Source organism: Ranitomeya imitator, chromosome 3 (genome assembly GCF_032444005.1).
Source record: "Ranitomeya imitator isolate aRanImi1 chromosome 3, aRanImi1.pri, whole genome shotgun sequence".
Taxonomy (NCBI): domain Eukaryota; kingdom Metazoa; phylum Chordata; class Amphibia; order Anura; family Dendrobatidae; genus Ranitomeya; species Ranitomeya imitator.
The window spans coordinates 608,082,086-608,109,714 of NC_091284.1; positions in this window are offsets into that span (position 1 = coordinate 608,082,086).

A 27,629-nucleotide genomic window follows, 5' to 3' on the forward strand; every position below is an offset into this window, starting at 1 on the left:
ACGCGGAACGGTATAAACGCCTCCCCCAATAGAAATTCATGAATAGCTGGCTTTTGGTCATTCTTCCTCACAAAAATCGGAATAAAAAGCGATAAAAAAATGTCACATGCCCAAAAATGTTTTCAATAAAAACGTCAACTCGTCCCGCAAAAAACAAGACCTCACATGACTCTGTGGACCAAAATATGTAAAAATTATAGCTCTCAAAATGTGGTATTGCAAAAAATATTTTTTGCAATAAAAAGGGTCTTTCAGTGTGTGACGGCTGCCAATCATAAAAATCCGCTAAAAAACTCGCTATAAAAGTAAATCAAACCCCCCTTCATCACCCCCTTAGTTAGGGAAAAATAAAAAAAAATGTATTTATTTCCATTTTCCCATTAGGGCTAGGGTTAGGGCTAGGATTAGGGTTAGGGTTAGGGTTAGGGCTAGGGTTAGGGCTAGGGTTAGGGCTAGGGCTAGGGTTAGGGCTAGGGTTAGGGCTAGGGCTAGGGTTAGGGTTAGGGCTAGGGTTAGGGCTAGGGTTAGGGCTAGGGTTAGGGTTAGGGTTAGGGCTAGGGTTAGGGCTAGGGTTAGGGCTAGGGTTAGGGCTAGGGTTAGGGTTAGGGCTAGGGTTAGGGTTAGGGCTAGGGTTAGGGTTAGGGTTAGGGCTAGGGTTAGGGCTAGGATTAGGGTTAGGGCTAGGGTTAGGGTTAGGGCTAGGGTTAGGGCTAGGGTTAGGGCTAGGGTTAGGGTTAGGGTTGGGGCTACAGTTAGGGTTGGGGCTAAAGTTAGGGTTAGGGTTTAGATTACATTTACAGTTGGGAATAGGGTTGGGATTAGGGTTAGGGGTGTGTCAGGGTTAGAGGTGTGGTTAGGGTTACCGTTGGAATTAGGGTTAGGGGTGTGTTTAGATTAGGGTTTCAGTTATAATTGGGGGGTTTCCACTGTTTCGGCACATCAGGGGCTCTCCAAACACGACATGGCGTCCGATCTCAATTCCAGCCAATTCTGCGTTGAAAAAGTAAAACAGTGCTCCTTCCCTTCCGAGCTCTCCTGTGTGCCCAAACAGGGGTTTACCCCAACATATGGGGTATCAGCGTACTCAGGACAAATTGGACAACAACTTTTGTGGACCAATTTCTCCTGTTACCCTTGGGAAAATACAAAACTGGGGGCTAAAAAATAATTTTTGTGGGAAAACAAAAAGATTTTTTATTTTCACGGCTCTGCGTTATAAACTGTAGTGAAACACTTGGGGGTTCAAAGTTCTCACAACACATCTAGATAAGTTCATTGAGGGGTCTAGTTTCCAATATGGGGTCACTTGTGGGGGGTTTCTACTGCTTAGGTACATTAGGGGCTCTGCAAACGCAATGTGACGCCTGCAGACCAATCCATCTAAGTCTGCATTCCAAATGATGCTCCTTCCCTTCCGAGCCCTCCCATGCGCCCAAACGGTGGTTCCCCCCCACATATCGGGTATCAGCGTACTCAGGACAAATTGGACAACAACATTTAGGGTCCAATTTCTCCTGCTAACCTTGGAAAAATACAAAACTGGGGGCTAAAATATAATTTTTGTGGAAAAAAAAATATTTTTTATTTGCATGGCTCTGCGTTATAAACTGTAGTGAAATACTTGGGGGTTCAAAGCTCTCACAACACATCAAGATGAGTTCCTTAGGGGGTCTACTTTCCAAAATGGTGTCACTTGTGGGGGGTTTCTACTGTTTAGGTACATTAGGGGCTCTGCAAACGCAATGTGACGCCTGCAGACCATTCCATCTAAGTCTGCATTCCAAATGGCGCTCCTTCCCTTCCGAACCCTCCCATGCGCCCAAACGGTGGTTCCCCCCCACATATGGGGTATCAGCGTACTCAGGACAAATTGGACAACAACTTTTGGGGTCCAATTTCTCCTGTTACCCTAGGGAAAATACAAAACTGGGGGCTAAAAAATAATTTTTGTGGGAAAAAAATTTTGTTTTATTTTTATGGCTCTGCATTATAAACTTCTGTGAAGCCCTTGGTGGGTCAAAGTGCTCACCACACATCCAGATAAGTTCCTTAGGGGGTCTACTTTCCAAAATGGTGTCACTTGTGGGGGGTTTCAATGTTTAGGCACATCAGTGGCTCTCCAAACGCAACATGGCGTCCCATCTCAATTCCTGTCAATTTTGCATTGAAAAGTCAAACGGCGCTCCTTCCCTTCCGAGCTCTCCCATGCGCCCAAACAGTGGTTTACTGCCACATATGGGGTATCAGCGTACTCGGGACAAATTGGACAACAACTTTTGAGGTCCAATTTCTTCTCTTACCCTTGGAAAAATAAAAAATTGGGGGCAAAAATATAATTTTTGTGAAAAAATATGATTTTTTATTTTTACGGTTCTGCATTATAAACTTCTGTGAAGCACTTGGTGGGTCAAAGTGCTCACCACACCTCTAGATAAGTTCCTTAGGGGGTCTACTTTCCAAAATGGTGTCACTTGTCGCGGGTTTCAATGTTTAGGCACATCAGTGGCTCTCCAAACGCAACATGGCGTCCCATCTCAATTTCTGTCAATTTTGCATTGAAAAGTCAAACTGCGCTCCTTCCCTTCCGAGCTCTCCCATGCGCCCAAACAGTGGTTTACTGCCACATATGGGGTATCAGCGTACTCAGGACAAATTGGACAACAACTTTTGAGGTCCAATTTCTTCTCTTACCCTTGGAAAAATAAAAAATTGGGGGCAAAAATATAATTTTTGTGAAAAAATATGATTTTTTATTTTTACGGTTCTGCATTATAAACTTCTGTGAAGCACTTGGTGGGTCAAAGTGCTCACCACACATCCAGATAAGTTCCTTAGGGGGTCTACTTTCCAAAATGGTGTCACTTGTGGGGGGTTTCAATGTTTAGGCACATCAGTGGCTCTCCAAACGCAACATGGCGTCCCATCTCAATTCCTGTCAATTTTGCATTGAAAAGTCAAATAGCGCTCCTTCCCTTCCGAGCTCTCCCATGCGCCCAAACAGTGGTTTACTGCCACATATGGGGTATCAGCGTACTCAGGACAAATTGGACAACAACTTTTTGGGTCCAATTTCTCCTGTTACCCTTGGTAAAATAAAACAAATTGGAGCTGAAGTAAATTTTTTGTGTAAAAAAGTTAAATGTTCATTTTTATTTAAACATTCCAAAAATTCCTATTAAACACCTGAAGGGTTAATAAACTTCTTGAATGTGGTTTTGAGCACCTTGAGGGGTGCAGTTTTTAGAATGGTGTCACACTTGGGCATTTTCTATCATATAGACCCCTCAAAATGACTTCAAATGAGACGTGATCCCTAAAAAAAAATGGTGTTGTAAAAATGAGAAATTGCTGGTCAACTTTTAACCCTTATAACTCCCTAACAAAAAAAAAAATTGGTTCCAAAATTATGCTGATGTAAAGGAGACATGTGGGAAATGTTACTTATTAAGTATTTTTTGTGACATATCTCTGTGATTTAATTGCATAAAAATTCAAAGTTTGAAAATTGCGAAATTTTCAAAATTTTCGCCAAATTTCCGTTTTTTTCACAAATAAACGCAGGTACTATCAAAGAAATTTTACCACTATCATGAAGTACAATATGTCACGAGAAAACAATGTCAGAATCACCAGGATCCGTTGAAGCGTTTCGGAGTTATAACCTCATAAAGGGACAGTGGTCAGAATTGTAAAAATTGGCCTGGTCATTAACGTGCAAACCACCCTTGGGGGTAAAGGGGTTAAGGAATGCCAGCGCATGCGAACGAAGCACATCCAATGCTGGCGGTCATGTGATCGCAGCATAGATGTGACGTACAGCGCATGCGCTAGCGGCACAAAGCCATACATCATCGCCAGAGTCCTCAAGTACACAGGGCGACCACGTGAGCGGTAAGGAGGCACCACAGCGAGTAAACACCCACACCCCAAGACAACCCACATGATGTGCTGGACTTGTGCTCACGGGGAGGACGCGGACTCAGCCAATTCCATGGCAACCAAACCATATACAGACATATGATAGATCCTCTATGTGGTGATTTGGCAGGCAAGGATACAAAGGAGGGAATAAAGACAAAACAATATAATAAAAAAAGAGAAGAAAAGAGGAAAAAATCCTCTATGGCCTCCAGATGTCCCAAAATTTTCCCACGCTCAAGTTCATATGAGGACATCCAGCAGAGGGCATATCACCGCGACTGAAGGTAACTACAGGTCATTGACCTACATTCCATTAATTCCCCGGGGTTTTACAGGCAGGAGCACAGCTGCATTAGCAGATTAGCAGAGCTTCTGCTTGTAAAATTAGTTAACCCCTTCAGATGGATTTACAGCGTGGGATGAGACTGATCATCGGAAGGTATGGGATATTGTTGTTTTTTTATTTTACCCTTTTTACAGAACGAGGGTCTTCAGGTGGATTACCAGGATAATAAAATATTACAAAAACCTGTGTATTTATTTCATTAAAAAACTTTGTAATAATGTGTGTGTGTTTTTTAACCATTTCATACAATTGGATTAATAACGGATAGGTGTCATAATTGACCCCTCTCCATTATTAATCTGGCTTAATGTCACCTTACAATAGCAAGGTGACATTAACCCTTCATTACCCCATATCCCACCTCTACATGGGAATGGGAAGAGAGTGGCCAAGTGCCAAAATAGGCGCATCTTCCAGATGTGCCTTTTCTGTGGTGGCTGGGGGCAGATGTTTTTAGCCGGGGGGGGGGGGGGGGGCAATAACCATGGACCCTCTCCAGGCTATTAATATCTGCCCTCAGTCACTGGCTTTACCACTCTGGCGGAGAAAATTGCGTGGGAGCCCACGCCAATTTTTCCGCGATTTAACCCTTAAATATAATAGCTAGAGCGCCCAAATTTTGCACATACACACTACTAACAGTAGTGTGGGATATGAAAAAAAAAAGGGGATATGAGATGGTTTACTGTATGTAAACCAAGTCTCACATCATGTTGGGTTTGTGAAGGAGATAGCAAAAGCCGGCAATTGAATTACCAGCTTTTAAGCTATCTAGTGCTGTATTAAATATAAATATATATATATATATATATATATATAGGTGTCTCCCTGACATATATATATATATACCTATTCTATGTGTATACATCTACTCTAATCTAACCTGTCAGTGTGATTTTACTGTACACCGCGCTGAATTGCCGGCTTTTCAAAGGACACCAGTGCGTAAAAATCGAACAGCACTCGCATGGTGCGAGTGCTGTGCGTTTTTTTTCTCGCACCCATTGACTTGCATTGGCGAGTCTCATCCGAGAATTGCAGCAATACGCAGCATGCTGCGATTTTTTTCTCAGTCCGATTTCGGCTGAGAAAAAAATGGAATGTCACCTATTGAATAACATTGGTCCTCAATTGCAAATTTACCCAAGGACGGCACGAGACCTGAACCAACCCCTTCAGGTTGGACCTGAACCAACCTCGTGCCATCCTTGGGTAAATTTGCATTGAGCTTTATTCATGCTTTCATTGCCTGCAGTTTGTTAGGACTATTGATCGGGTGATTCCTGTTAGGATTCTAGTATTCTTAGGGTTCAGTCCCTTATACTATTAATGCAGCCCTTATCTTGTCCTTGATACGTGCATGGGTATGTACATCTGGAACTATGTATATGGGTGAAACTCCCTCTTAGATACGCTCATTCATTTGCCCTTTACCATCTTTGTGGATATAGACTATATGGAGCCAATTCTTTGGCATATCTTCTATATATGGTTGACACGTGACCTGTGTTTATGATCGGAGGCATTTTATTGTTATTTTTTATGATATATTATATTGCAAAAGTGTTTTATCGTTAATCTAATAAATTTTGTATACTGTTTGAACTATACATTCATTTGACCTGTCTTTATTCTTGGGAGGTATGTAAAACAGGTAAGAACCTGTTCAGACAGGAGGACTTAAGAAAAGAAAAGGTAGAGAAAGACCGCAAGAGCGGATGCAGAGCAAAAGCACAGAGCCAAGAACAGAGATGCCGGAGGTGGAGCTAAAAGCAGAAGGCGAAGCCAAGCGCGGAAACGCAGGAGGCGGAGCCAAGTGCAGAAACGCAGGAGGCGGCACCAAGAGCTGGAGGCGGAGCCAAGTGCAGAAACACAGGAGGCGGAGCCAAGAGCTGGAGGCGGAGCCAAGTGCAGAAACGCAGGAGGCAGAGCCAAGAGCTGGAGGTGGAGCCAAGTGCAGAATCGCAGGAGGCGGAGCCAAGAGCAGAAGAAGTAGAACCGCAAAGAGCAGAGCCCAGAGCCGGGTAGAACCACAAGGAGCGGAGCTGCAGAGCGAAGCCACAGAGTGCAGAGCAAGGTCAGAGTGCAGAGCAAAGTTACTGAGAGCAGAGCTAGAGCTAAGCCACAGAGTGCAGAGCAGAGCGCAGGGCAAGACACAGAGTGCAGAGCCGAGAGCAAAACAACAGAGTGCAGAGCAAGGTAACAGAATGCAGAGCAAGGAGCAAAGCAAGGTAGCAGAGAGCGGAGCCAAAAGCAGAGCAAAGCAAGACACAGAGAACGCACAGCAGGGAAAGGAAATCAAGACAGGGATATAAACGAACACAGGAACAGGACTAGACTAAGACAGAGTCAGGAACAACACAAGGCACAGAGACATGGACACAAGCCAGGGTACAACGCCCCTCTGGGTGGCGGACATAGGCCAGGGTACGAAGCCCCGCTGGGTGGCTACACAAGGACATAGGCCAGGGTACAATGCCCCCTGGGTGACGGGACACAAGAGTCACAGAGACATGGCCTGGCACTTCAGCAGCTAAGAACTGACTGAAGGAGTAAGTTGCACAGGCACCCACCAATGGGTGGGGATGTCTTAAATACAGGAAGCCTCAAGGCGATTGGCCAGGGACACCTTAGCAAGGTGCACACAGTCTCTATAATAAACAGGAGTTGCCGGCACCGCCCCCCTATCCACACAGACAGAGCATGCACAGAGCAAACAGCAGACATGAGGCACACAGCATGGAGCTGGCAGCAGCGAGAAGTCACAACAAGGCCCAGAGAAGTAAGTGAGTTTGAGTGTAAAGCAGGTGGGGGATGGGAGGCCATGCAGGGATGCCAGCAGGGTTGTTACAGCCCCTTTCCTGATTTGCATGTTTGTCACACTTAAATGTTTCAGATCACCAAACAAATGTAAATATAAGACAAAGATAACAAAAGTAAACACAAAATGCAGTTTTTAAATGAAGGTCTTTATTATTAAGAGGAAAAGAAATCCAAACCTACAGGGTTCTGAGTGAAAAACTGATTGGGCCACACTTAGCAGCAACAACTGCATTCAACCGTTTACAATAACTGGCAATGAATTTTTTACAACCCTCCGGAGGAATTTTGGACCACTCACCTTTGCAGAATTCTTGTAATTCAGCCACATTTTAGGGTTTCCGAGCAAGTGATGCCTTTTTAAGGTCATGCCACAGCATCTCAATCGGATTAAGGTCAGGACTTTGACTAGACCACTTCAAAATCTTAATTTTGTTTTTATGTTATTTAGAGGTGGACTTGCTGGTGTGTTTTGGATCATTGTCCTGCTGCATAACCCAAGTGTGCTTCAGGTTGAGGTCACAAACAGATGGCCGGACATTCTCCTTCAGGAGTTTTTGGTAAACAGCAGAATTCATGGTTCCATTTACCACAGCAAGTCTTCCACGTTCTGAAGCAGAAAAACAGCACCAGACCATCACACTACCACAACCATATTTTACTGTTGGTATGATGTTCCTTTTCTTAAATGCCATGTTACTTCTATGCTAGAAACAACGGGACATACAACTTTCAAAAAGTTATTTTCTCTTGTGAATCCAAAGAGTATTCTTCCAAAAGTGTTGGGGATCACAAGATGTTTTCTGGCAAATCTGAGACAAGCCTTTATGTTCTTATTGCTCATCAGTGGTTTTTGACTTGGAACTCTACTATGTAGGCCATTTTTGTCCAGACTGTTTCTTATGGTGGAGTCATGAACACTGAGCTCAACTAAGGCAAGTGAGGCTTCAGTTCTTTGGATGTTGTTGTGGGGTCTTTTGTGAACTATTGGATGAATCATCTCTGCTCTCTTGGGTTAATTTTGGTTGTCTGGTCACTCCTGGAGAGATTCACCACTGTTCCAGGTTTTCGCCATTTGTGGATAATGGCTCTCACTGTGGTTTGCTGCAGTCCCAAATCTTGAAAAATGGCTTTATAACTTTTTCCAAACTGATAGTTCGCAATTACTTTGTTTTTCATTGGCTCCAGAATATATTTAGATCATGGCATGATGTATAGCTTTTGAGGATCTTTTGGTCTAGTTCACTTTGTCAGGCAGGTCCTATCTAAGTGATTTCTTGATTTAGAACAGTTGTGGAAGTAATCAGGCATGTGTGTGGCTACAGAATTTCATCTCAGCTTCTGAACGACATGATAAATCACAGATAATTTATGTTTTAAAGGGGACAGTCACTTTTTACAATGGGCCTTCTAGGTTTAGTTTTGTTCACTTAAAAACTGCATCTTGCATTACCTCTGTCTACTATTTAAGTGTCAAAATATGAAAAATGGTTGCACTCAATTATGTTAAAGCATGTCAATATGAAATATTGACAATAGTGGATGGGCTTACACTATTTGCCCAAATTTTGTGCTAAACGTCTCATGTGTATTTTTACTAAATTTCAAAAGCCATTTTGCTATTTTCACTTCATGTATTTCAAATTGACATACTTTAACATAATTGAGTGCAACCATTTTTCGTATTTTGATATATAAGTTGTTTTTGGTATGCACCTGTTCAGACTAGTTCTTGATGTGTCGGTCAGTTTTCTGTTATTTATATGCTAAGCTTTCTAACTGAGCACTCCGCCCTTCGCCATGTGCTGATTTTAAGTACATCTAATCACATCACGTTCCGACCAACCCATAAATGTAGGCTTTACCAAGAGAGGTGTTTATATTCACCCATGCATTCAGATATTAGCCATAGGTAAGTGTTCACACTGGCAGGACCGGCGTCAGCACCCGGTGCACCCGGGCAAGTGCCAGGGCCCTGAGCAGGCAGGGGGCCCACTCGCCGTCGGGGACACTGGTGCGCTATAGCGCCGGCCCCCGCGAGTGGACTCCCCACCTGCTCCGGGCCCTGGCACTTGCGATATTTACCTCTCCCGGTTCCAGCGCTGCAGCGTCTTCCATCCTCTGACTGTGACGTTCAGGTCAGAGGGCGCGATAACGTCACCAGTGCGCGCCCTCTGCCTGAGCAGTCGCAGCACAGAGAGCAGGAAGACGCCGACGGTGAGGAGTCCAGAGCAGAGCAGCGTCAAGCAAGGAGAGGTGAGTATTTCATTTTTTTAAAAATATTTGGAGCAGTGTATGGGGACCATCAGAAGGGGCCCATATATGGAGCATTATATGGGGCTAATTCTATATGGAGTACCTTATGGGGCTAATAATATAGGGAGCATCTTATGAAGCCAATTCTATAGGAAGCATTATATGGGGCCAATTTAATATGGAGCCAATTTAATATGGAGCATCTTATGGGGCCAATGCAATATGGAGCAGTATATGGGGACAATTACATATGGAGCAGTATATGGGGCCAATAATATATGAAGCATCTTATGGGACTAATTATATATGGAGCATTTTATATGGCCAATTAAATATGGAACATTATATGGAGCCCATTATACATGGAGCATCTTATGGGGCCAATTATTTTTGGAGCATTATTTGGGACCCATTCTTTAAGGAGTATTATATGGGGCCCATTCTGTATGGAGCACAATATGGGGCCCATTCTATATGGAGCAATATATGGGACTCAGTATACTGTATGGGGCCAATCATATACTGTATGGAGCATTATATGTGTTTTATATTAGGGCCTGTTCACACTGTCTATACTGCTCTCGATGCGTTATGCCAGACACGGACAGTGGCCAGAAGACACTTTTTAAAAAAAAAATCTGTTGCTGTCGTCTCTCAATGTTTCTTTCCCTATTCATGTGAGTGGGACATAAAAATGCAAGTGAAAAGGCTGCACAAACACTGAATATTTTCTGCCAACACTGTAGATCAATCCGCAGCAAAAATAGTGGGTGTGAACAGACACTACAGGGGTTTTCTGAGAATGTAAAAATAAATAGCATGAAATTATAAATCCCCCGCGTCTCCAGCACTGATGCTCCAGGGGTCTCTTCCAGTCTCAGCACTGGGCTGCAGGGGTCGTGTGGCTTCGGGGGTCTCCGCCAATCTCAGCACTGGGCTGCAGGGGTCTTGTGGCTGCACCTTATATTATAACAGCAAAGTGAATAATAACCATCAGGGACCCCGAACCATCGGCCACGGAGCCAGAGGGGATTTAGCAGAGTAGTTTGGGGGACATGTAGGACTTTTTTTTTAATCGCTTTTTCTGCTGTTAGTGAGGTAGGATGTAGAAAAAGACGGCATTTCTGCTGTTTTCTATGTGACTGTACTGCCCCCTTCACACGACCTGTCATGTTTTTCACAGATGCCACGTGTGCCCTATTTGACCTACAGTGCTGAACTCATGTTTTCCCAGCAGCACAGATGACAAGGGCCAATACAAATCTATGAGTCCGTGTAAACATGCCATCCGTGTGCCATCTGTGTTTAACATGGAAAGTATATGAGAAGCTTTGTAATTTCATTTCCATTATCCTTACCAGAAAAACATGGATGGCACATGGAAGGCACACTGATTGAAAACACTGGTGACACCGATATCAGTGTAACATGTATGTGTTTTATATGGACATGGGGGCCCCTCCTTGAATTATGTCTAGGGCCCCAATTTGTCTAAAACCGGCCCTGGTTGCGTTAAGTGTTGAGTTAGCTCTTTAATCGCTGAGGCTAGGTCATTCTCCCTTGTTTTATCATCGTTACACATTGATTCATCATTGACTTTGGAACATTCACCGCTGTGTGAAGCAGGAGGAGTGACGACCGCTGCTGGAGGAACCCTGGCTCCCGCAGATGCAGGAGGGGTGATAAACCAGGATGGAGGAACTCCGGCTCGTGCTAGGGGGATAGACTGGTTAATGCAGTGGCTGGAAGGCATGGGGGATTGAGAGGCGTCTTCCCGGCTGAGAGCCACAGTTGGAGCATGTGACTGAATGTCGTGCGCTAGAGCCTGAGTGAAGCCAAGTGTTGGTGGAACTCTAGCTCCATCTTGGGCAATGACCTGATGGTCGCATTGGCTGGAAGCCCTGGGGGATGGGATGATAGCCTCTTAAGGAGCACATGACTTTTGGCATTTGTCATGTGCCCAATGTCGCCTAATGGGACTCTGCGATGTGTCGGACTCCTCTGAAGTGGTTGTGGATCAAGATGCCCGAGATCTGTGGCGGCTCGTATGTGAGCTGTGCCTGCTTTGATACTAGGAGGGTCGACTTTTAGAGGGGTAGTGGGAATGGTGGTGGGAATCGTTGTATGAGGATCGGGAGGACATATGGCGTCTACGCCTGCGTCCGCTGTGGCTATAGGGTGTGTTGGGGCATTATAATTGGCCTCCAGGGGTGAGATAATGGGCATAACTGGTAATGTTGTGCTGTTTTGCACGGGGGGTATTATAACGTTTCCATATTAAAAATTATTGGTGGACTGTGGTGGGGCAACAGTTAATATTAATTCTTTATTAGGTAATTGAGCGGTTATAGGGGTTAATGCAGTTGTATGGACAGTGTTTGGTGCAATAACCGTAGTGTTATAATTTTGTTCATTGTTCAGCTGTGGAGCGCTCTGCTCGGTCGGATTGGACCGATAAGCACACTTCCCAGCTGCGTTCAGTGGTTTGTGACCTGTCTCCAAGTACACTCCTGTAGGCATTGTGGCATTGCAGGCTACTCCTGCAGGAGATACAATGCAGACAGGGACGGGGCTAACATCACGTTCCCACCGCGGGGACCAGAAGTGACAATGAGGAGTAGGCGAAGCCTGGCCGTGATGCACCAGAAGCATGGCAGGGACTTCAGGCACCCCTGTTGGTGCGTCCCGGCCCGCTGCCGGTGACTGCGCTGAGTAGAAGAGGCCATCGCGGCAGGATCGAAAAAGCTTCTAGGTGTCCACCGCAGGAAGTTAGTTACCCGGACACCTGAATATAACCCCTGTAGGTGTGGCCGTGGGAACCTTCCCCTTTAAGAACCATTGTCCAGCAAGGCATCCCAATTAGTGCATCACCAAGGGGAGTGGTGCAAGGGGGGGATTGGGCACTGCTGGTATTTTATTGGCTTTAGTCATATGGGCTCCACATTTAGAGGCACGTTCCTTATGCAGTACCGTGCCTGCCATTACAGCATACTACAGGGTGGGTCATTTATATGGATACACCTAAATAAAATGGGAATGGTTGGTGATATAACCTTCGTGTTTGTGACACATTAGTATATGGGAAGGGGAAAACTTTTCAAGATGGGTGGTGACCATGTTGGCCATTTTGAAGTCGGTCATTTTGGATCCAACTTAATTTTTTCCACTGGGAAGAGGGTCGTGTGACACATCAAACTTATTGAGAAAGAAAAACAATGGTGTGCTTGCTTTTAACATAACTTTATTCTTTCATGAGTTATTTACAAGTTTATGACCACTTATAAAATGTGTTCAAAGTGCTGCCCATTGTGTTGGATTGTCAATGAAACCTTCGTCTCCCACTCTTGACACACTGATAGCAACACCGCAGAAGAAATGCAAGCACAGGCTTCCAGTATCCGTTGTTTCAGATGCTGCACATCTCGTATCTTCACAGCATAGACAACTGCCTTCAGATGGCCTCTATAATCTCCACTTGCCAATATAAGATCCAATCTTCTCCAGTCACACTTATAGAACAGCGTTCTTCCAGAACTAATAATGCAGAGGAGGAAGCATTGTGAAAAACTTAACTCTGACAGACAACTAATATCAATGCCAGTGATCAGAAATATCCAGACAAGGTTTGCAGAAGAAATCCAAGACAAGAAAAAAACAATCATTTTTACAGTGATTGCTTTTCACAAAAGCATTGGAAGGTAGACGACATGGCTCTGCATCTTCACAATTGTACTGTCTATATAACTCATACAATCTGGGAGGAAACTAATAAACTGTGCAGTCATGAAAATGTAACATGTAACAGAATACACAGTGGTGTAACTAGAGTCCGATGGATTCCGATGCAAAATCTGAAAATTTGGACCTGCCTAGCGTTCTAAATCCGATAAGTAAATACGAGTTTCCCCACCCTACCCCATTATATAGCCCATCCTACTGTACATGTCCCTCATCCTGGCATGTTCCCCATCTTGGTATTTATGACCTCCATATTGGTGTATATGATTCCCATCCTGGGTCCATCCTGGTACATATATGTTCACCATCCTGGGCCCATCCTAGTATACTGTATATATGTCCCCCATCCTGGTATATATGTCCCTCATCCTAGGCCCCATACTGGTATATATATCGCCCATCCTGGTGTATATGTTCCCCATCCAGGTATATTTGTCCTCCATCCTGATACATATGTCTCTTATCCTAGGTCCATCATGGTATGTATCCCCCATCCTGGCATATATGTCCCTTATCCTGGACCCCATCCAAGGATATATGTCAGCCATCATGGGCTCATCCTGATATATATGTCCTCCATCTTGGGCCTATCCTGATATACATGTCCCCCATTATGGTATATATGTCCCTTATCCTGGGCCCCTCCTGGTACATATGTTCCCCATCCTGGTATATATGTCTTTTATCTTGAGCCCAATGTGGAATACGTGACGCTAGTCACTTTTCATGGCTAAGCCACGAGAGTGGTCAAGGAGTCCAAGGTCAGAAGCCAGGAGGGTACGTCATAAACAGAAGGAAGAGACAAAAGTGCAGTCAGGTAACGCTCCGAGGTCAGAGTACCGGGAGGATAACGGATCAGAGCTGAAGGGGTTAAACAGGTGGATGGTCAGAACGAAGTCCAAGGTCAGACAACAGATCAAGCATACAGACCTCTAGGCACAGTAAAGCACATTTCTCACAGGCTAAATCTAAGTCTGGCAGAGTTCTGGGAGACACAGTTCAGTTAAGAAGCATGGCAATTAACTGGAATAATGAACACATGGAGACAGCCGACGCCTCACAGTCTCAGATTGGATAGTTGAGCTGTCAATCAACACATTGACAGCTCAGCACGCCCATGTACTAGATTGGATGGCCAAGCTGTCAATCAAAGTACCGACCGCTTCAGCACACCCCTAACTGCATCCCAGTAACTGCATCCCAGACACACTGAGGGGTGGAACAGTGACAGTATATCTGACTCTTATCATGGACCCCATCCTGGTATATATGTTCCCCATCCTCAAATATATGACCCTTATCCTGGACCGAACATGGTATATATCCCCATCCTAGTATATATGTCTCTTATCATGGGCCCCATACTGATATGTATGTCCCCCATCTTGGTATAACTGTCCCTTATCATGGGCCCTTACTGGTATATATGTTCCCCATCCTGGTAGATACAGTATCTCCCTTATCCTGGGCCCAATTTGGTATATATACCCCATCCTGGTATATATGCCCTTATCATGGGCCCCATCCTAGATTATATGTCACCCATCCTGATATATCTGTCTTTTATCCTGGGCCCCATCCTGGTGTATATATTCCCCATGCTGGTATATATGTCCCCCATTTTCCCACTGTTCTATAATGCATACAAATTTTTTTCATTATACTCACTTTCCCTCCGTTCCCCCATCGCAAGGCGTCTTCAGCAGCTGACTTCTGTGTGCAAGTGATGGGAGCGCATGACATCACTGCCTTGCGCATTCAGTCACGCACACGTCGACATCAGCTGCTTGCCTCTGATTGGCCGGCAGTGTGTATTGCAGTGCACATACCCGGTGGGTCCCCTGCACCGCAATTCACTTCGGCTGAATGTGCATCCGAGGATGCACATCCAGTTGAAGTTTGCACTTGAATTGGCGGGTCCCCCTCCTGGGCGGGCCCGGTCGCAACCTGTGTGACCATAATCCTTGAGTATACAGCATAAAGTATTAGACATAGATGCAGTCACTATACAATTGCTGCGTAGGAATCTGCAATAAAGAGGATATAGCCATCCCTGCAAATTGTAAAATACCTGTATCCAGTCACACATATCTATTAATACATACTGTACAGGTGTGTTTCTTTGAGATATCATTTAAAAAAATAATATATTCAGTGTACTGATAACACCCATCTTGCTTTGCAGTAGAACCAGTTCATCTTCTCCACCCTCTTTCAAGAATTCATACAAAGGCATCTTTTGCTTCATCTAAACAGAAGGCTCTAGTAGGAACATCATCATTTCAATCTCCACCCTAAACAAATGTTTCTGACAAATATATTCAAATACAGTTTGCTAAAAAATAGTTTGGCAGGCTATTTGGGCCCAAAATCACAAAACTTTATATTAATGTTATCTGTAAAATCATCAGTCGTGTTTAAAGGGGTTGTCTGAGACATTACAGTTTGATTACCAATCTGTGGGACAGGTCATCAGTAAGATCAGTGGATCAGTCAGGGTCTGACACTCGATACCCCCTATTGATCAGCTGAAATCTGCTCAAGCAACTAGACCCAAATGATGTATGGAGCTGAATAAAGCAGCCTGGTACACTGCTTAGTGGCTGCTACCAATTACTGCACATTATTTCCCATTCATTTGAAACTCAGATAAACTCAGAATTCTTGACATTAGTCTCAGTGTGTAAATAAGTAAAATATTTTGTACATTTACATTAATATAGAAAGCCTGTGAACTAGCTTAGTACTTTTGAGCTATATGATTTATAGAAAATTTATAGAAAATGTATAGAACTAAAGGGGTCATTCTGGACTCTACAATTAATGTCCTATCCTCAGAATAAGTCATCAATATGAAATCAGTGGTAGACCTATCCGCCACCCCGTCCAACCAGCTAAAATTCACTTTAGCAGCGCGATCTAAACCATGTCCGAGGTGGAACACAGTAGTCCTGTACACAGTGTCACATTTACAAAGGCCCTGTAGTGTCTAAGCAGTTGAAATTCACCACAGGTGGCCCTATTTTGGAAACTACACCCCTCAAGGAATTTATTTAGAGGTGTGGTTAGCATCTTGAACCCAGAGCTGGTTCACAGAGATTTTGAACTTTGAGCCTTGAAAATGAAAATATACATTTGTCCCACAAAAATGTTGCTTTAGCCCAAAAGTTTTCATTTTCATAAGGGTAACAGGAGAAAATGGATCCCAAAACTTCTTGTGCAATTTTTCCTGAGTACACAGAAACTTCATATGTGGTGGGAAACTACTGTTTGGGCGCCCTACACGTCTCAGACAGGAAGGAATACTATTTGACTTTTGGAGCACAGAATTTGCTGAAATAGATAGTGGACACCATGTCGTGTTTTCAGAGTCCATGATGTGACTAAACAGTGCAAACCCCTCATAAGTGACCCCAGTTTGGAAACTACACCCCTCAAAGGATTTATCTAGAGGTGTGATGAGCATTTTGAACCCACAGGTGCTTTACAAAGTTTTATAACGTTGAGCCGTAAAAATGAAAAAATACATTTTTCCCACAAAAACGTTGATTTAGCTCCAAATTTTTCATTTTCACAAGAGAAGCAGGACTAATTAAACCACACAATTTGTTGTGAGATTTCTCCTGAGTACACGGATTCCTCATATGTGGGAAAACTAATGTTTGGGCACATGACAGGGCTCAGAAGGGAAAAAACGTTATTTGAATTTTGGAGCGCAAAATTGGCTGGAATAGATTGTGAATGCCATGTCACAATTGAAGAGGCCCTGACATGCCAAAACAACAAAAACTCCCCCAAGTGACCCCATTTTGGAAACTACATCTCTCAAGGAATTCATCTAGGGGTGTAGTAACCAGTTTTAACCCTCAGGCAAATCATAGAATTATATAACATTGGCATGACTAAATGAAAAATTACCATTTTTCCAATTTGACCCCACATTTTTAATTTTCAAAATGGGTAATAGGAGAGCATGAATGGTACAATTTGTTACGCTATTTCTCCTGATTATACCAATACCCCATATGTGGTAGCAAACTACTTTTGAGGCACAGTGCAAAGCACAGAAAGGAAGGAGCACCATATTAAAGTTCAGATTTTACTGGAATGATTTGAGGGTGCTATGTCACATTGGTAGAGTCCCTGAGGTGCCACAACAGCAGAACCCCTCCATAAGTGAATCGCAAGAATTGAAAGAATTGGAGCACTCACTCAAATCCTTCTTGATGTACAATTTTATTTAATGGTGGAAGATGACATCAAACCATATTAAAGTGCGGTGTGCAGGTGGAAGGGGAGTTATGCAGGTGAAAGAGCCTGACGGACTTCCGCCGTTTCACGCTTGCTTAGCGCTTCTACAGGTCCATGTAATCACTTGAGTATCACGTTGCTCGGATGTGCTTATCACTCGGCAAGCAATGGGCGGTGCTTGATGAAAATCCCCACCTAGCATCTTTGGCTCCTGTTATGCAGCCAATAAGCATGCGGGGATTGCCTGTGAGTCACTGTAATGCATTAGCCTTCTTGGTTGTGGCATTACTGTGATTGGCTGGCCATATGACATCATCACGGATTATAAAATGACAGGCGACGCCCGGCTCGGAACATTGACGCCATTGCACAACTCTGTGACAGTTCATATTGGAAGGAGAGAGTGCTTGTCTAGGCCTGTGTGCACAGTATCAGAGGCCCGAAGCGTTGATACTGGTGATGAATCTGAGCCATCATACTAACAGCCTTTTTAACGGCTAGTCATTTACTTTGCTGTTTGTATTACATTCAATCTGCATTTAGCCAAAAATCATTTAAACATTTCCTGGGCTAAATTTCTTAGCCACACACTATTCTGTAGTGTGGAGTACATTTCTGTGCTCTCTAAAACTGAGGAAAAGCTTTTTAAAATGTTGTAGGTTTCCATTTCTCAGCCATACCGTGTTACGTGATCTGTGAACATTTCTGAGACCTCTAAAATTGAAAACAAGCATTGAAACATTTTTATGGAATTTGATTGTCATCCATACGCCTTTACATTCTTTCTGTTACATTATGGCAGAGTAAACTCCTAAAAACTGCTTTGATTGCTGCAGGTGACCAATATCTTTATTTTATTAAAAATAAACATGGTTTCAGGAGACCTAGCAATTACAAATTTAAAGCGTGTGTTAAGGGACGGGGAACTGGAAGTGCTGATGATTAGAGATGAGCGAATATTTCAATGTTCGGCTCAGATTGCAATTGCCGAATTTGCAATATTCGCTGATTAATTCGTCGAATATTCGCCAAACATAACCGAACGCCATTCATGTCAATGGAAGGCTAAAGCAAACGCATACACAACACCTTATAACAGCTGCCAAAACACATCAAATGAGGGATAGACACCAGGAAAATGGCCTCAATTTACTCACAGTACAAATTGTAGCATGGCACTGCAGAAATCAGCCAGGCATGAGGTATTGGGCCTGGGACATCATTTACAGCTTTCAATTGAACGTCACAGTAAGACGAGGTGGGTGAAGGATCGTTGTAGGCCTCCTTTGCTGGGAGACCTGATACCACATGCAACATCTCTACCTGTTTTCATGCTCAGCCACACTCAGGTGGCACAAATACCAGTTTTGTAGACTACCATTGTCAGAAAAATTTAACCCTCCGTCAGGAACAATGGATCTGACAGGCGCAGCTCTACTACTTTCATTTCTCCCTTCTCACCAGATTTTCAGGAAACCCTCTCCCTCTAGATAGTCTCCTGGCTCTAGCTGCTGTGTGAAACCTGATACCACAGTTGGTCTGCTGAGCTTCAGGAAGGAAGATATAGCTGTGCTGGCTTCTCAGGCTCATTGGTCCCGAACACATCACAATTTATAAGGTTGGTATGTAATGTTTTTAGTCATTACTATTGTTTATTTAGCTTGTTTTATGAATGGATAAAGAAAGGTTTGTGGATATTTCTCATAAATAAGGCAGATTTTCTTACAAATGAATGGCTATTTGGTGGGAGTTTTGAAATTTGTGTATATCAAAGTTATTACTTTTATGTTGAGTAAATGGGTTTGTTTTGCACCTGATAATGTGTAGTCTCTTTTATTACATCCCTATGAAGGTCTCTCTGATCACTTTTAGATCACTGAAATTGAGAAAATTAGATATTCTAGGCATTTTTCCAGCCTGCGCTTGACAGGCACATTGTTCCATTACGAGTTAGTGCGAATATTGTTCCTGATGGAGGGTTAAGGACAGTAACACGGGTAGTTGAGTCCAACGACTTGGAGGCCTGATTGTGTTGGAGGCATACTGCTACAGGCAGCACGCATGAAGGAGACCCAACCAGGAGTGTTCACATTTCCAAAAATTATTATCAGACAATACCAAAGTGACATCAATTTCACCACAGTAGAAATAGCATGATAGGGACTGACAGGACTTCCACTACGCTCAATCCAGCACATGGACACCCAACCAGGAGTGTTCACATTTGAAGGAGGAGGTGATGTTGTCTGTGACATGCTAATGTAGTGCAGGCACAGCTTTCTTAGAAAAGTAAGGGTGACCAGGCAATTGGTACTGGGGGACTGTGACGGCCATCAGCTTTCGGAAACTGTCTGTATCTACCAGGCAGAAAGGCAGCATTTTCGTAGCCAACAGATTGGAGATGGTGGAGTTCAAACTCTTAGCTTTGTCATGCGTAGGAGGAAACAATCTTTTAAGTAACCCCAACTGCAGTACCCTGGGCTGGCTGCAGTGCTGAGAGAGGGCGGAATATGGTGAACCGAACTAACTGCTGGACCGTGAGAGGGGTACAGGAGAAGATGTTATGGAGTATTGTGAAAGTTGTGGTGTGCTCATTCACTGAGATTGGTCTAAAACAGCAGGCATGTCCGCATCCATTACAGCAGACGGCGAGATCTCAGTTAGTGTGACTGGAGCGGGTAAAGAACCCGAGGTTCTGCGGTCAAAGACCTGAGTCTCAATAGTTGGCACGGTTACAGAGGAGGAGGATGAAGCAGCAGATGCGATTGATGGGGCTGCTGATGGTTGCTGAGGTCCACTAGTTTGCATTTTAGTGCAGTAGGATTCCCAGAGTAACGCATGTTGATTGTGCATGTGAAGGTCCATACATGTAGTAGACAAATTATTGCACTTTTAACCAGTTTTTTTTTTTGCAAAGTTGGCTCATCCTTTGCAGTGTCAAAAAAGGCCCAGGCTAGGCAACCCTTGCCACCCCTTTGAGCTGCAGACCCGAGGACGCTGCTGCTCACAGCCACAGTTGTGGCTGAGGATGCATTGCTTATCACTACGTGTCTATGATGTGCAGCATGCCATAACCTTCTCATCTTCTTTCTCAGCTGACCTACTCAGCTGTGTGCCTCTATGTCCACGTCAACTGGGATCTAATACCTCATCATCATCATCCTCTGTTATCACATTCCTCACCCTTGGAGTCACCCTCCTCCTCTTCCTGCCCTGACAGCACAGTACAGTTCGCGTGGGTCTCAGATATGAGTCTCTTCAGGATCACCTCCCCCCATGGTTTAATGTCTAATGACGAGGATCAGGATGCTGCTCGAATCCTACTTCATCTTGGCACGGATCCAAGCTTAAAAAAATTTTGGGCATCGGTGCAGATTTCTTTCTCTTGACTCTGTGATGCTTTTGAGTACACTTCTGATGCCTATGGAATAGAATGTGTGAACAGCTCTTCAGACTCATATATCTGTGGTTCCATACAGTCAGTTGTATAGTTGGAGAGTTGGGATGCGGGGGGATAGCAAGGGGAATTTGGGTGCCACCTCTGGGGACTGTACTGGGTGTGATGTTGAAGTGGAGCAAGAGGAGCAGGAGAGGCCACTTGAAGCTGCGCTTGTCATCCACTCGAGCACATGCTCTTTCTGGGCCTCATCAACAAGGCATAGCATTGTGCATCTGCCAAAGAAAGGTAGTGGAGTAGCTCATCCATTAACAGAATTTGTCAGTTGTCTTGGCATAGGACTTGACGTTGTTGGTTCACTAGTGCTTTCACTATCCTTACAACCTATCCGACATACACCTTGAACACCAAGCTTAATTCCCCTTCCACCACGGCCTCATTTATTACCAAGCATGTTGCTCAGATAGTGTGGTAGGAGCACAGTATTAGCTGCAAAAATTAGATTTTAAACTCTGCACCGCCTCTGCAAACAGCTGAATTTCAGCGGCAGTAAATTCCAAGGTAAAATATGGTGTGCTGTATTGCATTAGTCACAGAAGAAAGAATTGTTTTAGTGTGGATGAGACCTGTATGAGAAAGAAGATATGCTGCAAACAATTTGAAAGTTAGATGGCCCCTACTATATGACGTTATGAGCACAAGAATGTTTTGGTTGCCTCTGGATCAGGCCTCTATAACACACTAGCAGCTACAAACTATTTGAAAGTCAGGTCCACTACTGTATGACGTAAGGAACAGAAGACTTTTTTGGTGGCCTCTGGATCAGGCCTCTATAACACACATGATGCTACAAACTATATGAAAATCAGGTCCCCTACTGTATGACACTAGGAACAGAACAATTTTTGGTGACGTCTGAATCAGGCCTCTATAACACACTAGATGCAACAAACTAATTGAATGTGAGATGTCCCCTACTGTATGACACTAGGAGCAAATTTTTGGTGGCCTCTGAATCAGGCCTCTATAACACACTAGATGCTACAAACTATATGAAAATCAGGTCCCCTACTGTATGACACTAGGAACAGAACAATTTTTGGTGACGTCTGAATCAGGCCTCTATAACACACTAGATGCAACAAACTAATTGAATGTGAGATGTCCCCTACTGTATGACACTAGGAACAAATTTTTGGTGGCCTCTTTATCAGGCCTCTATAACACAGTAGATGCAACAAACTAATTGAATGTGAGATGTCCCCTGCTGTATGACACTAGGAACATAAGAATTTTTTTTTAATTGCCTCTGGATCAGGCCTCTATAAGGCTACTTTCACACATCAGGTTTTTCGCCGCACGCCGGTTCCTCTGTCGCGCCGCAGCACCGGATCCGGCTTTTTTTTGTGAAAACCAGATGAGACGGATCCAGTTTTCTGACGGATCCGATTTCCGGATCCGGCAGAAAACTGGATCCGTCTCATCCGGTTGTCATCCATTTTGTCCGGTTTTCCATCCAGTTTTTGACGGATCCGGTTTTTCAAAACACCCCCTGACAAGCTAAAAAAGTGATTGGCCCGCTGAAAACTATATATACAGTGTTCCTGCAGCCCATCAGTGACAGGTTGGAGAGGAGCAAGATAGAGAGTAAGATGGACGGCATTATTGCGAAGATTCTGCAGAACAACATGGATTTAATCGTGGAGGCGAATCGATTGAAAACAATTGTTCTTGAGAAGGATGCCGATGCCGTTTGTGGATCCACCCCATCACGGCACAGAGAATGACGCGGGGAGTCTTTTCCACTTTATACATGGAGCTACGAGGAGACCCAGAAAAGTTTTTCAGCTATGTGCGGATGAAAGCTGAGAACTTTGATGTATTGGTGGAGCGGGTTGAACATCTAATAAGAAGGAGTGATACCTATTGCAGAGTCTCCATTACACCTGCTGAGCATCTGATGGTCACTCTTCGGTAAGCATTCTTTTTTTATGTACTCTTGTAGCGCACTTTCATTGATTGATATTTTGAATTTCTAGTAATTTCTGCCTTGCTTTTGTTCACAGATTCCTAGCTACTGGCGAATGCCTGTCTTCACTACAGTTTCAGTTCAGACTGGGAATTTCAACCATCTCTGGAATTGTAAAGTACACTTGCCGTGCACTGTGGGACTCTTTGCACGATGATTTTATTCCACATCCCACAATGCAGACTTGGTTGGAAGTAGCAGACAGATTCCAGGAAGTGTGTCAGTTTCCCAATTGCTTGGGCGCGGTGGACGGGAAACACATCCGTATCGTGAAACCGGCTGGTTCTGGATCCGAGTATTTCAACTATAAGAAGTACTTTTCCATCATACTGATGGCCATCGCCGATGCGGATTACAAATTTGTTGCGGTGGATATTGGGGCGTATGGCCGCTCAAATGATTGACAAGTTTTCGAACTGACTTCTATAGGGCGGCATTTGTATGGACAAACCTTTCAATTCCCCCCTCCCCAGACCACTGCCTCAAACCTCTAAGCCACCAATGCCTTTTGTTTGTGTTGGGGATGAAGCCTTTCAGCTTTTAGAACATCTTTTGAAACCTTACTCCAGCCGTGGTTTAAACAATACTAAAAGAATTTTCAACTACCGACTCACACGTGCACGGAGAATGGTGGAGTGTGCGTTCGGGATCTTAACCGGCAAATGGAGAGTTCTCCTGACATCCATTAACTTGAAGACAGACACTGTGGATGAGGTAGTGAAAGCGTGTGTTGTCTTGCACAATTATGTGCTATCCAAGGAACAGATTTCCATTGAGGACCAGTCTGAACAAACCTCCTTGGCTGATTATAGCAACCAAATGTATAGAAGTTTTGCCACTGTTTCCAGAATTCGGGATAAATTTGCAGAATATTTTATTTCACCCGAAGGAAGAATACACTGGCAGGATGAGAGAGTGTAAACAATTTGTCTTGAACCTAGTAACACCTTTTTTTAACTTTTACCCATGTTGTGTACCTGTTTGGGTAGTACCCAAAGTATTTAACCTTTTGCCCAAGTTGTGTACCTGTTTGATTTTACATTTTACCAAAGTTGTATACCTGTTTGGTTTTACCTTTTACCCAAGATGTGTACCTGCTTGTTTTTACCTTTTACAAAAGTTGTGCATCTGTTGGGGTTGTACCCAAAGTATTTTACCTCTGACCAATAAACCTTGTTTAACCAAAGTGTTATATATACCTTATAAATAATAAATACAAGATTGCTGTAAACACCACAGTTTTATTACTTTTTTTTAAATAACAAAAACAAACTTTTATTTTTAAACACCAAAAAAAAACTTTATTTAGCAGCACAAAAAACTATAAGTTTGAATACGTCGGGGTGGAGATAGTGTTGGAGGGGCTGTCAGATAGGGACACTTCAACAGTGGGAGTGTGGAGAGAGGAATGTGTTGGTGGTGGGGAAGGATCAATAGGTAGTGGTGAAGGAGTGGAGAAGGCAATTGAGCAGGTGGGCAGGAAAGTGGGATTGGGGTTAGGAATTTGGTAGGATGGAGGGGTGTAGTTGATCTTTTGAGAGAATTGGAAAGCAGAAGCAGTGATGGGTGGAGAAGAGGGTTGGGAAGGAGGTGAAAGAGGCTGTTGGTAGTGGGCAGGGAGAGGAGGCGTGGATGAAGTAGATGGGAAGTGGTATGGGTTGGGATCATCATATGGGTGGGAAGGGGCATGAACGGGACGCTGGTAGTGTGGCTGTTGGTAAGGGGCCTGGGAACGCTGTGAGGATTGTGGCTGGTGGGACGGGGTACGGGCACGAAGTGGTTGCTGGTGGGGTTGGTGGGATGGGGCACAGGCACGTTGGTGGTACGGGTCAGGAGGATGGTAGTGGCTGTAGTGATGGACAGTGGAGGAAGGGAGGGCAGTTGCAGCATGGGTGGCAAGAGCATCGGCTTTTGAGGCAATGAGCGCTAGAGTTGAGTGGCAGGATTGCATTACTTGCATCTGCTGAGAAGTAGATAGCGTCTCCATTTGCTCAAGTACCGACTGGAAAAAGTGTTGTTCGGTGACTGTCTTGCCTCTGAACGCATCGTTACCAGAAGTGTATGCATCTCGAGTATACTTATATTTATGAAATTAAAACCTGCAGCCATTTGCTCAGACAAAACTTTCAGACAGTTCAGGTGTAAGAATTTGGGAGCATAACTCTGTACCTGACCTCTCTGCCGCTGGCGCCCCGATGCTACAGGTGTACTAGAGGTGGCAGCAGCAGAGGGGTGGGGTACAGGAAACGCTATATCCACCAGCAGATGCATGCAATGGAACTGGCCAGGATGCTCCAGCGCTCGCAGATGGGACAGAGGGAGCCGATGTGTGGGAAGGCTGGGAAGGTGTAGAGTGGGAAGGTGCGGAGTGGGAAGGTGCAGAGGGGCCCTCACAGTCTAAATGTCCCTCAGTGGCAACCTCCTGAGGGATCCCCCCAGAAGAATTCAACAGTGCTGCAGGCTTCCGAGTGCTGCCGACGGTGCTGTGGAACAAAAGAGAAAAAACAAACAATTAATATACTATAATTGTATGGCCCTGACTTAAAGAGCAAAGGAGGATTAGACATGTAAAACATTGGTTATCATCACATGTGGTGGGTAATATTTACCCTCGTGTTACCATCATTGACCTGAGGAACAACAGGGCTTCTGCATACATGTATGTGTTCCTGCGTCCTCCAGATCCTCTCAGGGCCCGCATCTCTTTATTGAATTCCTTCTTGAAGCGATCCCTAATCGACCGCCACCGTTTTACAATCCTCTCACCTGTTAAAAAAGGAGAAACACAACTTGGTTAGAAAAAAAAACCTAGAATGCATCAAGAACACTGAACAGAGTGTACATACTGTACGTTCTTGATTCTGGACCCGAACATTGAGGTCCTCCCACTTCGCAATAAGCTCTTGGCAGACTTGCTCCCAGAGTCGCCGGGTACGATGATATCAGAATGGCGGCAGTAACTCATGTTCCACAGCGGCTCCCAGTCTCGGATCAGCTCGATGAGAAGGTCAATATCGAGTCCGACTTCCTCACCGTCCGAATCAGGAGCATGCTGTGAAGCCTGTTAAAAGAAAGGAAAAAACAAATTAAAACTAAATTGTAAACAAAAAAAAGAATAAACCTTAAAAAAAAAAAAAAGATATATATGCTTACACGATGACGGCCGCCATGACTCGCACGCCGACGACCCTGGGAGCCACTGGGAGAACCTCAGGATTGAGCATCAGAATCCGAACTCTAGAAGAGAAAAAAACATAATTATGTGCTTGTATGTAGCCTTTTTATGTGTAGTGTGCCATGTGATATACAATGATCATTGTTTATGTGTTGTGTGATGTCTGCATTTATCAGTTTGTATGTGTTGTGTTCTATCTGTAACTATCTTGTGTTGCTATGTGTTGTGTGTAGTGTGAGGTTGTAGTTCTACGATACATGAAAGAAACATACCAATTGTGATCCCACTCCATGTCTTTCTCCACCCCTTCCCTCTTCTTCGGGGAGCACCTCTTTGACGGTGGCAGCAGCTTCATCAGCTTCCTACAAAGATGAAAAATGGCAAAATACATTAATATATACACATACATACACAAATACACACACACACCTACATACACGTACACACACACATACACACAGACATACACACACACATACACACACACACATACATACACACACACACATACACACACATACATACTGTTGTGAATTCTGTGGCAGAGCTCCCTCCTGTGGTCACAAGTGGTACTTCGGCTGATTCTCTCTGGGAGCTTCCGTTTGTGGAGGAAAGTGGTACTGCGGCTTCTGAGTTTCCTCCCTCAGGTGATCTGGTGAGGTCGTTAGGTGCTTCTCTACTTAACTCCACCTAATGCTTTGATCCTGGCTTCCTGTCAATGTTCCAGTGTTGGACTTGTTTTTCCCTGGATCATTCCTGTGGCCTGCTGCTCTGCATAGCTAAGTTCTTCTTGGCTATTTGTTTGCTATTTTTTCTGTCCAGCTTGTCTTATTGTTTTGCTGGAAGCTCTGGGACGCAAAGGGTGTACCTCCGTGCCGTTAGTTCGGTACGGAGGGTCTTTTTGCCCCCTTTGCGTGGTTTTCTTTAGGGTTTTGTGTAGACCGTAAAGTTATCTTTCCTATCCTCGCTCTGTTAAGAAAGTCGGGCCTCACTTTGCTGAATCTATTTCATCCCTACGTTTGTCTTTTCATCTTTACTCACAGTCATTATATGTGGGGGGCTGCCTTTTCCTTTGGGGTATTTCTCTGAGGCAAGGTAGGCTTATTTTCTATCTTCAGGCTAGTTAGTTTCTCAGGCTGTGCCGAGTTGCATAGGCAGAGTTAGGCGCAATCCACGGCTGCCTCTAGTGTTGTTTGGAGAGGATTAGGGATTGCGGTCTGCAGAGTTCCCACGTCTCAGAGCTCGTTCTATGATTTTGGGTTATTGTCAGATCACTGTATGTGCTCTGACCTCCATGTCCATTGTGATACTGAATTGCCTTTCATAACACATACACACACAAACACACACATACGTACATACACACACATACAGACACACATACACACATACATACACACACATACACACACACACACGCACATACACATACACAAAAGATAGCGAGGGAGAGAGAGCAAGAGAGCAGAACATATTTACCTCTGTGCGCTGCTGACGGGAGGGAGGGCTCCCAGAAGAAGACATGGCTGCTCTGGTACGGCTGGCCTCTGTGGCAGGTTATAGCTGGCTGGGCTCTGTGGCAGGTTATAGCTGGCTGGCCTCTGTGGCAGGTTAGCTGGCTGGCCTCTGTGGCAGGTTATAGCTGGCTGGCCTCTGTGGCAGGTTATAGCTGGCTGGGCTCTGTGGCAGGTTATAG